Source organism: Podarcis gaigeae (assembly GCF_964106915.1).
Source record: "Podarcis gaigeae genome assembly, chromosome: 2".
NCBI classification, from domain to species: Eukaryota; Metazoa; Chordata; class Lepidosauria; order Squamata; family Lacertidae; genus Podarcis; species Podarcis gaigeae.
Genome location: NC_139679.1, coordinates 38,981,737 through 38,994,988, shown reverse-complemented (window position 1 = coordinate 38,994,988; position 13,252 = coordinate 38,981,737).

The window sequence follows — 13,252 nt, the reverse complement described above, 5'->3', positions numbered from 1 at the left end:
TGTGGAGGAGCGGGGAAGTGAACCCGGTTCCCCAGATTACGAGTCTACCACACTGGCTCTAAAATGGATTGTTAGTCAATGGCCCTGCAAAACCCTTGCAGATCTGTGGCAAAATCTTGAGAGTCTCTGTCCTATTTGCACAAGTGGAAGCTGTGGAGAGAAACTGGGATGGTATGCAACAATATTATATATCATTGATTAGCAATATCTATAACAATATATATCAGTCATTGATTAACAGAGGCAAAAAAAGGCAAAGGGTAAAGAACTTGTGTTCTTGAAAGAGAATGGCAAGCAATAGGGAAAGGATGGGCATCTCTAACATGAATTCCAACAGCCCTTGGACATTACTTCTTCCAGTGTGTCCCAACTGCATTTCCCTGCCCAAACCTACAGAGAGATTGGATTGCTATGCCTTGGCCCAGTTCACCTGAAAGAGTCTCCACCCACATCCTTCAGCCTGGACACTGAGGTCCAGCGCCAGGGGCCTGAGGTTACAGGAACCAGGCAGAGGGCCTTCTTGGTAGTGGCACCTGCCCTGGGGAATGCCCTCCCATCACATGTCAAGGAAATAAAAAACTATCTGACTTTTAAGAAGACATCTGAAGGCAGGCCTGTTTAGGGAACTTTTCAATGTCTGATGTTTTATCGCTTTTTAATTATTATTATCATTAATTCTGTTGGGAGCCTTCCAGAGTGACTGGGGAAACTTGGCCAGATGGGCGGGATATAAATAATAAATTATTAATGAGGGTGAAAGAGGAGAGCGCAAAATATGGTTTGAAGCTCAACATCAAAAAACCTAAGATCATGGCCACTGGTCCAATCACCTCATGGCAAATACAAGGGGAAGAAATGGAGGCAGTGAGAGATTTTATTTTCTTCGGCTCCATGAACACTGCAGATGATGACAGCAGCCACAAAATTAAAAGACGCCTGCTTCTTGGGAGAAAAGCAATGACAAACCTAGACAGCATCTTAAAAAGCAGAGACATCACCTTGCCAACGAAGGTCCGTATAGTAAAAGCTATGGTTTTCCCAGTAGTGATGTATGGAAGTGAGAGCTGGACCATAAAGAAGGCTGATCGCCAAAGAATTGGTGCTTTTGAATTATGGTGCTGGAGGAGACTCTTGAGAGTCCCATGGACTGCAAGAATATAAAACCTATCCATTCTTAAAGAAATCAGCCCTGAGTGCTCACTGGAAGGACAGATCCTGAAGCTGAGACTCCAGTACTTTGGCCACCTCATGAGAAGAGAAGACTCCCTGGAAAAGACCCTGATGTTCGGAAAGATGGAGGGCACAAGGAGAAGGGGACAACAGAGGACGAGATGGTTGGATAGTGTTCTCAAAGGTACCAGCATGAGTTTGACCAAACTGTGGGAGGCAGTGGAAGACAGGAGTGCCTGGCGTGCTCTGGTCCATGGGGTCACGAAGAGTCGGACATGACTAAATGACTAAACAACAACAACAACAACAACAACATTAGTAGTAGTAGTAGTAGTAGTAGTATATTTTCTTCTAGTCAGATTTCCTGAGACAGGAGAAAGAACACAGAAAACAGAAAACAAAGGTGACAGGAAGTTGTTTTTCCTTCAGTGTGTTTCACAGCTCTTTCTGCACAACTGTTCGCATCAGTGTGGCTTCAATTTGTTTCTGTTCACATACACACCAGGCAGCCTTGACAGGGTGTGAATGTCTTTGTGCTATTCAAAAGTGTTCACATCTTGGCTACAGACGAATCAGGATTGCTTCAGGACTCCAGTCAGAGTGAAGCTGGTTTGAGAAACAACAATTCCAATAGTAGTATTTCACAACCAACTACAGAATACGCCTGCATTTTGGCTGTTTGAACAAGGATTAAAAACCGAGCAGTGGAAATGCAGTGAGTGCATGGTAAACGAGAGTGTGAACACAGGCTAAGGTGGGAGAAGGGTTATAGCTGGATTTAAAAAAGTATGCACACATGCAAGTAACCCATCATGCTGCAGAATCTTGTGCAAGGGTTATGGCTGGCGTAACAGGACTTTCCCAACTCTCCTCCTCCTCCATTACCTCTTGCTTCCTTCAAATCCACTTTGAGGAGTCAGGAGAAGGCTCCATAACAGTTTCTGGGGTGCATCACTGGCAAGCAGAAATGTGAAGATGGAATGATCAAAAGGATGTCTTTAATAGAAATGGACAACTGAGGGACAATCTAGAAAGTGTAGCCTGACAGGCTTGTCTTTTATCTGATTAGGATTTTTAGCGAAACGAATAGTGGGAGGGAGGGTTAAACTGCCCCTACCTGCTGCTGCTGTTAACACACACTCAGGATTACAGACTCTCCTAAACTATTTCTCATTTGTTTGTTTTTTAAATGCTAAGACTCTTTTACATATCTAACAATCTTAAACTCCCCTTCAGTGTTGTTTTGGGAAAGAAACATGAGGAAGCAGGCCCCTCAAACACAACTGTCCTTTATTGCTACATAAGAAAGTGGAAAAAGAAACTAACTTTGGAGCTTTGCAGCAAGCTAAACAAAAGGAACTCAGGAGGTTCAAAAAGTATTACACTGAAACAAAGAACCCCCTGGCATACATAACACTCAGCGCTTATCCAAGTACTTTCTTTATTGTGTGTGAGGGGAGCGGGCTTGCCATTTACACCAGAAAAACCTCTTTAACACTGAATTAGAACAAATGGCATATTACTGTTTGCTCCAAGTCAGTGGTATAAAGTGGATTTTTGTGGGGAAAGCATCCACCAGGGCAAAAAAGTAAAAAATAAATAAAAAGCCATTGGATATGAAGCTTTAAAGAGCAGCCCTGTGCCTTGAAATGCATAACAAAAGGAGGCCCCCAGTGTGCGTGGATTAATATAACTTTCTGTTCGCTTTGCAGTGGAGTTTCATGGTGTGCAGTCCCTCAATTTATTAAACAGATATCTCTAAATTTGTCTGGCAGGGCAAAAAGCCCAGAATCAAGTTTAAGATATTAACTGATGCCAAAGAAAGAGGGGGCTTTGCCCTGCCAGACTTAAAGCTGTACTATGAATCAGCAGCTTTCTGCTGGTTGAAGGACTGGCTGCTTCTTGAAAACACAGATGTTTTAGATTTGGAAGGATTTAACAATACTTTTGGATGGCATGCATATTTGTGGTATGACAAGGTTAAAATACACAAGGCCTTTAAGAACCATGTTGTCAGAAAAGCAGTGTTTAATGTCTGGATAAAATATAAAGACTTACTGGAAAACAAGACCCCAAGGTGGCTATCACCAATGGAGGCTAAGGCCCCGAAAAGACTCAATATGGAGGCCAAATGGCCGAAATATTGGGAAATACTAGAAAAAGATGGAGATAACTGGAGGTTGCAGAGTATGGAGAAAATAAAAGATAAAGTGCGAGATTGGCTACATTACGCTCAGATTAAAGAAGTTTTTAAGTCAGACAAAAAGATAGGATTCCAAGTGGAGAAATCAAAGTTAGAAACAGAACTGTTAGAACCCAGCTCTAAGATACTTTCAAGAATGTATAATTTGCTGCTAAAATGGAATACACAGGATGAAACGGTTAAAACAGCTATGATAAAATGGGCACAGGACATAGGGTATAACATTATGTTCGCTGACGGAAAAGTTATGGACCACCGGTGTGATGGGATAATGAGCTGCTTGTGCGTAAAGCTTGATCCCTCCGGGTTTTGGCTGGTCAGCCAACCTGAGTCTCTAACGGAGCCCCCAAAGCATGACTCCGTCAGTCGCTGGTAGAATCCGACAGTGGGCGTCTACGGAACTTACTCCAACATAAAAGCTGTTTGACGGACATGCGCCTCCTGGACTCTCTGCGTGACAGCTTCCGGCGAGGGGTGGGGGTTCCTAAAGGGGGTCTTGTTACCTCCTCACTGTTCTCACTGGAAGTATCCCAGAGCCTCCCCTCCGACTCCCTTTCCCTTTGAGCTCCTGCTCTTCCCCTACTGGTTCCCTCTTCTGCTGCAGAGTCTCTCCTATACTCCTGGAGCCTTTCTACCACCTGTTCTTCCGATGGCAGTTCCCTGACATCCACCTCCCCCCCAGGGCCCCCTTCACCCCCTCCCGCCTCCTCTCCCACTGGCGGTGAGGGTGGAAAGCCCCTGAAGGAACTCTCCTCGTCGTCCGTGGATTCAAACACTTCTTGCCACGGCTTACCGTCTCTTGCCCCGTCTTCCTCTTCTTCGTTGGAGTCTGCTTCCTCATCCACCCCTGACTCTGGGAACCCTTCAAACTCCCCTTCCTCATCGGTGGTCCCGAAATGTTCCCTTCTAAATCGTGCCACGGGCTGCGGTTTCCTTGGGAAACGCCTATGAAACGTTTCTATTAAAATCTCGTCATTGACTGCCTCTGCTGGTACCCATGTGTTTTCTGACTCTACTTCCCCCTCCCATTCTACCAAATATTCCACCTGATTCGCCTTCCACCTGGAATCAATGATTCCTGCCACGTTCATGTCGCGTTCTCTCTCTTCTATCACGGGCGTTTGGGTGACCTCCCTCTCACGTTCCCCCCACTCACGTCCCTCTCGGTACGGCGACAGTAATGACCTGTGAAATACTGGGTGCAATTTCATGTGACTGGGCAATCTGAGTTTGAATGCTACTGGGTTGACCTGCTGTATGACCTCAAAGGGTCCCAATCTTTTGGGTCTCAATTTCTTACTCCCTCCCTTGAATGGTAGTCCTTGGGTGGATAGCCACACCCGGTTTCCCACCCTTATAGTTTCACCTTCCCTCCTATTTCTGTCTGCTTGCTTCTTATATTCTTCCTTGGCTTTCTCTAAGTTGAGTTGGAGCTGACGGTGGATCGCTTCCATCTCTTCAACAAAATGTTCTGCCGCCGGCACGCTCCACCTCTCCCCTCCCTCTCCTGGAAAAGCCCGGGGATGACACCCATAATTCGCCAGAAAGGGACTCATCCCTGTGGACACATTCTCCGCGTTGTTGTAGGCAAATTCTGCCAGAGGTAACTTATCTACCCAATCATTTTCTCTGTCCTGAACATAATACCTCAGGTATTGTTGTAAAATCCCGTTTGCCCTCTCCGCTTGCCCATTTGTTTCTGGGTGCCGGGCAGTTGAAAAATTGATTTCCACGTGCAGTAAGCTCATGAGTTTCCTCCAGAACCTGGAAGTAAACTGTTTCCCTCTGTCGCTGACCACCCTCAAGGGGGCGCCATGCAACCTGAAAATATGCTCTACAAACAACTTGGCGGTTTCCTCCGCTGTGACCGCATGTGAACAGGCTATAAAATGACACATCTTAGTTAATAGATCTACCACCACCATGACCGCTGTCTTGCCTTTGGATTTTGGCAGGTCCGTCATAAAATCTATGGATACTGCCTCCCATGGCCGTTCTGGTGTGGGTAAGGGTTCTAATAGCCCCGCCGGTGCCAGCCTCTCCCCTTTCGCTCGCTGGCACCTGTCGCACCCCCTGACATATTCCCGTACGTCCTCCCTCACCTTGGGCCACCAAAACTCCCTGGTAACCAACCACATGGTCTTGTGCTTCCCGAAGTGCCCCGCTGTGGGGCTGTCGTGCAACTGCTTGAGTACTCTGCCCCTCAGTTCCCCATCGGGTATGTACAGTGCCCCTTTGTAATACAACGCCCCGTTCTTTTCTTCAAACCCCCCTGTGTTCTCCTCTGTCCTCCTGAGTTCTCTTAGTTTCTCTTGGGCGTATTCATCGTTCTCAGTACTCGCTATCAATTCCCTCTGCCCCACCAAAGCCGCCCCACACACCCAGCGGTCCTCAGGGATTACATGCCTTTCCTCAGGCGCTCCCTCCCCCTCTAAGTACTCAGGTTTCCTGGAAAGAGCGTCCGCCCTTACGTTCTCGGAGCCTGGCACGTAACGAATTTCAAAGTGGAATTTGGAGAACTCCTGGGCCCATCTCACTTGTCTCTGGTTCAGCACTCGGGCTGTTCTCCAGTATTCCAGGTTTTTGTGATCAGTTCTGACTTGAACCTTGTGCTGCGCCCCAATCAGCAAGTGCCGCCATTTCCGGAATGCTTCATGAATGGCGAGCAGTTCTCGGTCGTATACTGTGTAGTTCCTCTCGGATTTGTTCAACTTCCGCGAGAAGAATGCACACGGTCTCCATTCAGACGTATCTTTTCCCGGCTGGAGAAGCACGGCCCCCACCGCTCGGTCTGACGCGTCAGTCTCCACTCTCATTGGTTGTTGTAGATCCACGTGCAAAAGTTGCTCTTCCGAAGCAAACACCTGCTTTAAGCGTTCGAACGCCCGCTGCGCTTCTTCCGTCCAAACAAATTTTTTCTTGCTGCTAAGACAATCCGTGATGGGCGCTGTTAAATGGGCAAAGTTTTTGATGAACTTCCTATAGAAGTTTCCGAAGCCCAGGAACCTTTGCACGTCCTTCTTGGTCTTTGGTGTTTTCCATTCCAGTACCGCTTGAACCTTGCTGGGATCCATGGCCAATCCCTTGTCAGACAACCGGTACCCCAGGAATTCCACCTCCCTGGTATGAAACTGACACTTCTCCAGTTTCACCCACAGCCGGTTTTCTCGCAGTTTGCTCAGTACCTCTCTTACATCTCGCACATGCTGCTCCTCATTTTCAGAGTACACCAGGACGTCATCTAAGAATGCTGCGCAGTTCTTGTAGAGCAAAGGCCCCAGGATGTGATTCACGAATGATTGAAAACAGGCTGCGCCCCCTTGTAATCCGAAAGGCATAACCAGGTACTCAAAAGCCCCCAAGGGGGTGAACATAGTGGTCTTCCACTCATCCCCCTTTCTCACACGTATCAAGTTACATGCCCCCCTAAGGTCCAGCTTGGTAAAATTTTTCCCTTTTCTCACCCGTGTCAGAATGTCATCAATTCTAGGCATAGGGAAAGTCACTGGTTCTGGCACTGCATTTAGGGCCCTGAAATCACACACAAGCCTGGGTTTACCCGTGTTTTTTTTGTCCACAAAGAACACTGGGCTGCCCCCCACCGCTCGTGACTCTCTGATGAAACCTCGCTTGAGATTCTTGTCAATGAACTCCCTTAACTCCTGCATCTCACTGTCTGACATCGCATACAGCTTGCCCACTGGCAATTGTGCTCCTGGGAGTAAGATAATTTGACAGTCAAAGGGTCTGTGCGGGGGCAGTTTATCTGCTTCCTTTTCGCTGAATACGTCAATCAAGTCAGGGTATTGTCGTGGCACCCTCCCCTTGTCCATCACTTCCGTCCCTGCTAGAGTGGCCCTGGCCCCTGCCTGAGCCTCTCCCTCCTTGCAGTGTTCTAGGCAATGTGCTGATCCAAAGGAAACCACCCTCTGATGCCAGCCTACTAGCGGATCATGTAGTGCCAGCCAGCTCATCCCCAAAATAATAGGAGCTCCTCCCAAGGTGGCTACGTTAAACGCTATCAGTTCTGTGTGTCTTGCCACCCTCATTATCATTGGCACAGTCTGTTGGCTCACTTCTCCTCCCAACAGTTCCCTCCCATCAATCGTGGTAACCTGCAAAGGCTTACTTAATGGGATAGTCTGTATCTGGTGTTCAGCTGCAAACTCCTTACTCATGAAATTACAGGAGCTGCCTGAATCCAATAGCACTTTTATCTTTAGTGGGTGTCCGTTTGACAGTTCCAGCAACACCTCTATCACAAGCGCTGGTCTTGGAGGTTCCGGCGTGGGCACATTCACTACTCCTTGGCCTGGCTGCTGTGCCCTGATGTTGGCAGCCAGGCGTTGGCTTTTACTTGCTCCTTGATTTCTTCTTCCTCCTTCCCCCCAACAGTTCCCGCCATCCCTTGCCATTCCTTCCTTTGCGGACAGACTCTGGCAAAGTGACCTGGCTGTTGGCAGAGATAACATTTCTTGGCACTCTTTCCCTCCTTCCTCCGCCCTTCACTGGTGTTTGAAACTGCGTGCGCGCGTGCTGTTCCAAGTTCCATCGGCTCTGCTGGCGGGAAAGGCTGCTCCGGAATCTCTGTTTTTTTTTTTTATAATAATTTTTATTAAGGTTTTCCAAATTAAAACAAATCAAAACAAATTAGATCCAATCTATAAACTTTTTGCCAATAACTAGGACTTCCCCTCCCTACCCCCTCTTGTGTTCCAAATCTTCCAAATAAGCAATTAAATTCAACAAGTTCTTATCCCCAAATTACACTCTTCATCAATAACCCAATTTATCCAAATTCTCATCCCCTAAGATCGATCTATACCCTTCCACGAGTTTCCCCCTTTCAAACATAATACAGATGGAAATAAGATAAATATAAATAATAATTTTACAGCCTTTGGATTCCAATTTTCCCTCCCCTTTTTCCCCTTTGCGTTTCACCTATCCCTCCACTTCTAATATCTCCCTGGAGGTCCCACATTACACTATGTCCCTCCAGTTCTTTGCCAGTCTTTAATTACGGATGTCCAATCGTAGAAGGAGTCTATCAAATAAGGGCCCATTTCTTCTATCCAGGTTTTTATATCCAGGAGTAAAAACTCCAATTTTGTATCCATAAGCTTGTCAAACCTGAATATCCCAAATGTTCCCCCAGTTCTGTCCAGTTCTTGTTATTTCCTTGTTCTTGTCAATCATTCTCCTCCTTTTTATTTCTCTGTTCTCCCACAGAAATGTTCTTTTTCCAAAAGTTTCTAGTGCCTCTGCAGAGGTTTGTTATTCATGGAGCAAAGCATTGCATCATGTTCCTTTCATTTTCCAACAAATAGTTCCATTGTTTCCTGTAGTATGTAGACCTCTGTAGACAAAATAATATTCCATTCCTGCAGTTTCCCAGGAGATTAAAAGTTCCATTCAACTGTTCAGATTTCCTGTGAAAAACACATGCAATATCCCTCGGCTCCTCTAGGTGGATTGCAGTAACAAAGTTCCCTTCCAGAATCACATCCACCAGACCAAGTAGCTTGTTGACCAATACTTAAAACAGTTTGTATTCAATTTATAACAAATATAACCGGCAAAGTCCTCATAACAAAGTCTCTATTTTAATCTTCCTTTTTGACAGCTCTTTGACAGCTGTCAAAACCTCCATCACTTTTCTCCAGGCAGTTTCACGAATCGCTCCAGGGATTCCGGGGGGGTTGCTTTTTTTAAAACAATTCCACTTTTCTCCTCCAGCTCAATCTTATAATTTTCCCTCGCGTAGTTGCTGATTCGGCAAGATAAGGTTACACTCGATCTTAGTTGTCCAGTCCTTTGTTTTGGCTCTTCTACAATTTAGGGGTGGGCTGACTTCCTTTTTTCCACCTCCCCCGTTCGCTCCGAATTTTAAAAAATTATCCCCTTTTTTTAGTCCATATTCCAATTACTCACGGGTTCTTCTTTAGAGCCGAATTTTCAATAGAAGAAGTCAGCGCTCTCCGCCGGATGGCATGCGGCTGCGCTCGGCAGGGATAGCAGAGAACTCAAAGCACCACGCTTCTCCCCGGCACCCGATCCGTAGCCTTTAAAAAGGCTCCTTCACGAGTCGGGAGAGCGCTAACGGTGCCAGCCGAGTCTCCATGTCCACGGCCTCAATCTGGCCGTGGTTTTTGAGGGTCCCCGCATCGCCGGTGCGGTAGGACCCAGCCCCTGCCGAGCCGGCTCCCTCCGGAGCTCGGAGGGAGCCCGCCATTCGGCGATGGCGCCGACCCGGAAGTCCGCTGCTCCGGAATCTCTGGAATGCGGAAGTCCTTCCAACGTTCCCCCTTTCCTTCCTGCTTTTCCAAAGCTCTTGCCTCCTAGCGCGCTCCTATGGACAGCACAGATTTAGTCAGCTGGTCCATAGACTCTGCCCTAGGCGCCCGGGAAAGTTCATCTTTCACTGCCGGAGAGAGCCCTTCTTCAAACAGCATTTGAATAGGTTCACTCGCTAGGTCCCACCCCAGTCTATGTATCAACATGGTGAACTCAGTCCAGTACTCACGTACAGATCGGCTCCCCTGCTTACACGCCATTAACTGCCTGCGCACCACTCCCTGCTCAATCTCGCTGGAAAACATCAGGTCCATGGCGCGGAAAAACTTCCTCGTGTCCTTTAAGATTTCATTGTTGGCTGCCATCAGGGGTCTAGCCCAGTCCTTCGCCCCTCTCTCTAGATGGCCAATAACGTACGCCACTCTAGAGTTCTCATCGGGGAAGTCATCAAACAGTAGATTGAGAGCATATTGCATCTCTGTTCTAAAGGCGTGATAGTTCCTGGGATCCCCCCCAAATTTCTGCACCAATCCAGGCACCTTTCTGGCAAGTGGGGTGGTTTCCCCTTATCCGCATCTTGAGCCCTCCTCTCCTCGAGCCTCGCCGTTTGCAGCGCGAGCTGGACCTCCAACGCCCTGTACCTTTCTTCCAGGCTTGGACCCGCTCCAGCTCCAGCTCCTGCTCCTCCGGTTCCGGCTGGTTCGCTCATGATGCCCTCTGCTTGCACAAGCTGCTTTCAAAGACTGTCGGATTGCTGTGATGGGATAATGAGCTGCTTGTGCGTAAAGCTTGATCCCTCCGGGTTTTGGCTGGTCAGCCAACCTGAGTCTCTAACGGAGCCCCCAAAGCATGACTCCATCAGTCGCTGGTAGAATCCGACAGTGGGCGTCTACGGAACTTACTCCAACATAAAAGCTGTTTGACGGACATGCGCCTCCTGGACTCTGCGTGACAGCTTCCGGCGAGGGGGGTTCCTAAAGGGGGTCTTGTTACCTCCTCACTGTTCTCACTGGAAGTATCCCAGAGCCTCCCCTCCGACTCCCTTTCCCTTTGAGCTCCTGCTCTCCCCCTACTGGTTCCCTCTTCTGCTGCAGAGTCTCTCCTATACTCCTGGAGCCTTTCTACCACCTGTTCTTCCGATGGCAGTTCCCTGACATGAAGTTTACGGCATGTAATGCCCTGAAAGAAAACATTATGAAAATGATGTACAGGTGGTACATGACCCCAGTCAAGCTTGCAAAGATATACCATTTGCCTGATAACAAATGTTGGAAGTGTAAAGAAGCTGAAGGAACATTCTTTCACCTCTGGTGGTCCTGTCCTAGGGTGAAGGCCTTCTGGGAAATGATATATAATGAGCTGAAAAAGGTATTTAAGTATACCTTCCCTAAGAAACCAGAGGCCTTCCTTTTGGGCATTGTCGGCCAGAGTGTGCAAAAGAAGGATCAAACTTTTTTTATGTATGCCACAACAGCAGCAAGGATACTTATCGCTAAAGGCTGGAAAACTCAAGATTTGCCCACATTGGAAGAATGGCAGATGCAACTGATGGACTATATGGAACTGGCAGAGATGACTGGCAGAATCCGAGACCTCGGAGAGGAACTGGTGGAGGAGGATTGGAAGAAATTTAAGGATTATTTACAAAAACATTGTAAATTGTACGAATGTTAAGAAAGATGTAAGATTTGTAATTATATGACTCCAACAAATTAGCAATAAGGGATTAAATTTAAAGGTAACTGAAAGAAAAGACAAATTTTGGATAAATAATATGCTAGAATTAAATTTTAAAGAATAAGTGGGATTTAAATTCTAAAATTTGAGATTTAATATTGGACAATTACATAATATAAACTGAACTAAGTAAATAATTTGCTAGAAAAATTTATGCGTTCAGAGTGCAGCAACAAGAGATGAGAGGAAGTCCAAAGATGAGAATGAAATGTGGTTATTGGAAAATAATATGTTTTTATGTATGTTGTTTATTGTTTAAAAATTTAATAAAAATCATTATATTTTTTAAAAAAAGTGTAGGAGCTGGGCAATGAGGAACAACCTCTGTGCCCAGGGCCAGATTTAGGTTTGATGAGGCCCTAAGCTACTGAAGGGAGGGACGCGGGTGGCGCTGTGGGTAAAACCACAGCACCTAGGACTTGCCGATCGCATGGTCGGGGGTTCGAATCCCCGCAGCGGGGTGAGCTCCTGTCATTCAGTCCCAGCTCCTGCCCACCTAGCAGTTTGAAAGCACTCTTAAGTGCAAGTAGATAAATAGGTATCGCTGTATAGGGGGAAGGGAAACTGCGCTTCCGTGTGCTGCTCTGGTGCTGGCCACGTGACCCGGAAGTGTCTGCGGACAGCACTGGCTCCCGGCCTCTAGAGTGAGATGAGCGCACAACCCTAGAGTCTGTCAAGACTGGCCCGTACGGGCAGGGGTACCTTTACCTTTACCTTTAAGCTACTGAAGATAATGGGGCCCCTTAGATGTCCCACTGTCCTTTGTCGACAACAAATTGTTGCTGTTTTGTGTGTGTTGAATATGATAATTTATGGACCTAATAGGTATCTAAGCCATTTGCACAAAACAAAATAAGTATTTTTTCCAAGTACAGTAATTGTTGAGAGCTGAAATCCGGAATGGGTGAAGTTTGAGAACCAAGGTACCACTGTATATAGAAATGAGCAAACCAGTGATATTTTAGGGAGCAGGCTAGCAGGCCGGGCTCATTACTTACATCATAGGAGCCTACACAACACAAAACACTGTTGCTGTATGTAGGTTTTATCTTATTTGTTTTTTATCTTATATTTTGGAAATTTACATCCAGGTTTTTTCCTTTAATTTTTTTCTAGAGAGAGTGGGGCCCTAAGCTATTGGTTGTTTATCTTATACGTAAATCCAGCACTGCCACAGGATAAGAGTGGTAAAGTTCAAGTATTGCTCATAATAAACAGAATTTGAGCTCTAGTTTCCTTATTGCCTTGTTTATAATGCAAAAGGGCAATCTGTTAGTTTAAGGGTTTTAAATTCAGAAAGTAAAGGTGAAAATACACATTAGCAGCTTAATGTGCAGTGAGGTCATTTTCAAGTCACATTAGCATATCTGCTTACCGGTAACTGCTGTTTTCAAATGGGATGGCAGCTGGTTTGAGAAGAAAGCACATCAGAGAAGTATTTCTACAGGTTACACATGGATTGGGGCTAGCATCATGTGCAAATGGCTTCAAACACCATTGGTGGGAGCCCACTGGAGCCAGAGTAAATGGTTATGTGTACACAGCCATAGTTAATCTTGAAGTAGGGTTTCACATTGAGGATATTGCTACAACCATTTTTTGTAGCACCTGCAGAACATTCCTCCACTCCAGTTTCACTCAACCTTGCATTTTTATGTTCTTCTCTCTCACAGACACATCCCATGCTCTCATTCTCCAATCGAATTTGATGCAATTCATGTTTATCTTGTATGTAGTCAAGTATAAAAAAGCAGTATATAAAGGAGCCCTTAGAGCCATTTCTGAAAACACTTCTGTCTACTTGTCTGTAGGGCAAGTGGAAATTGTGTTTTTCAGTAAGGATTT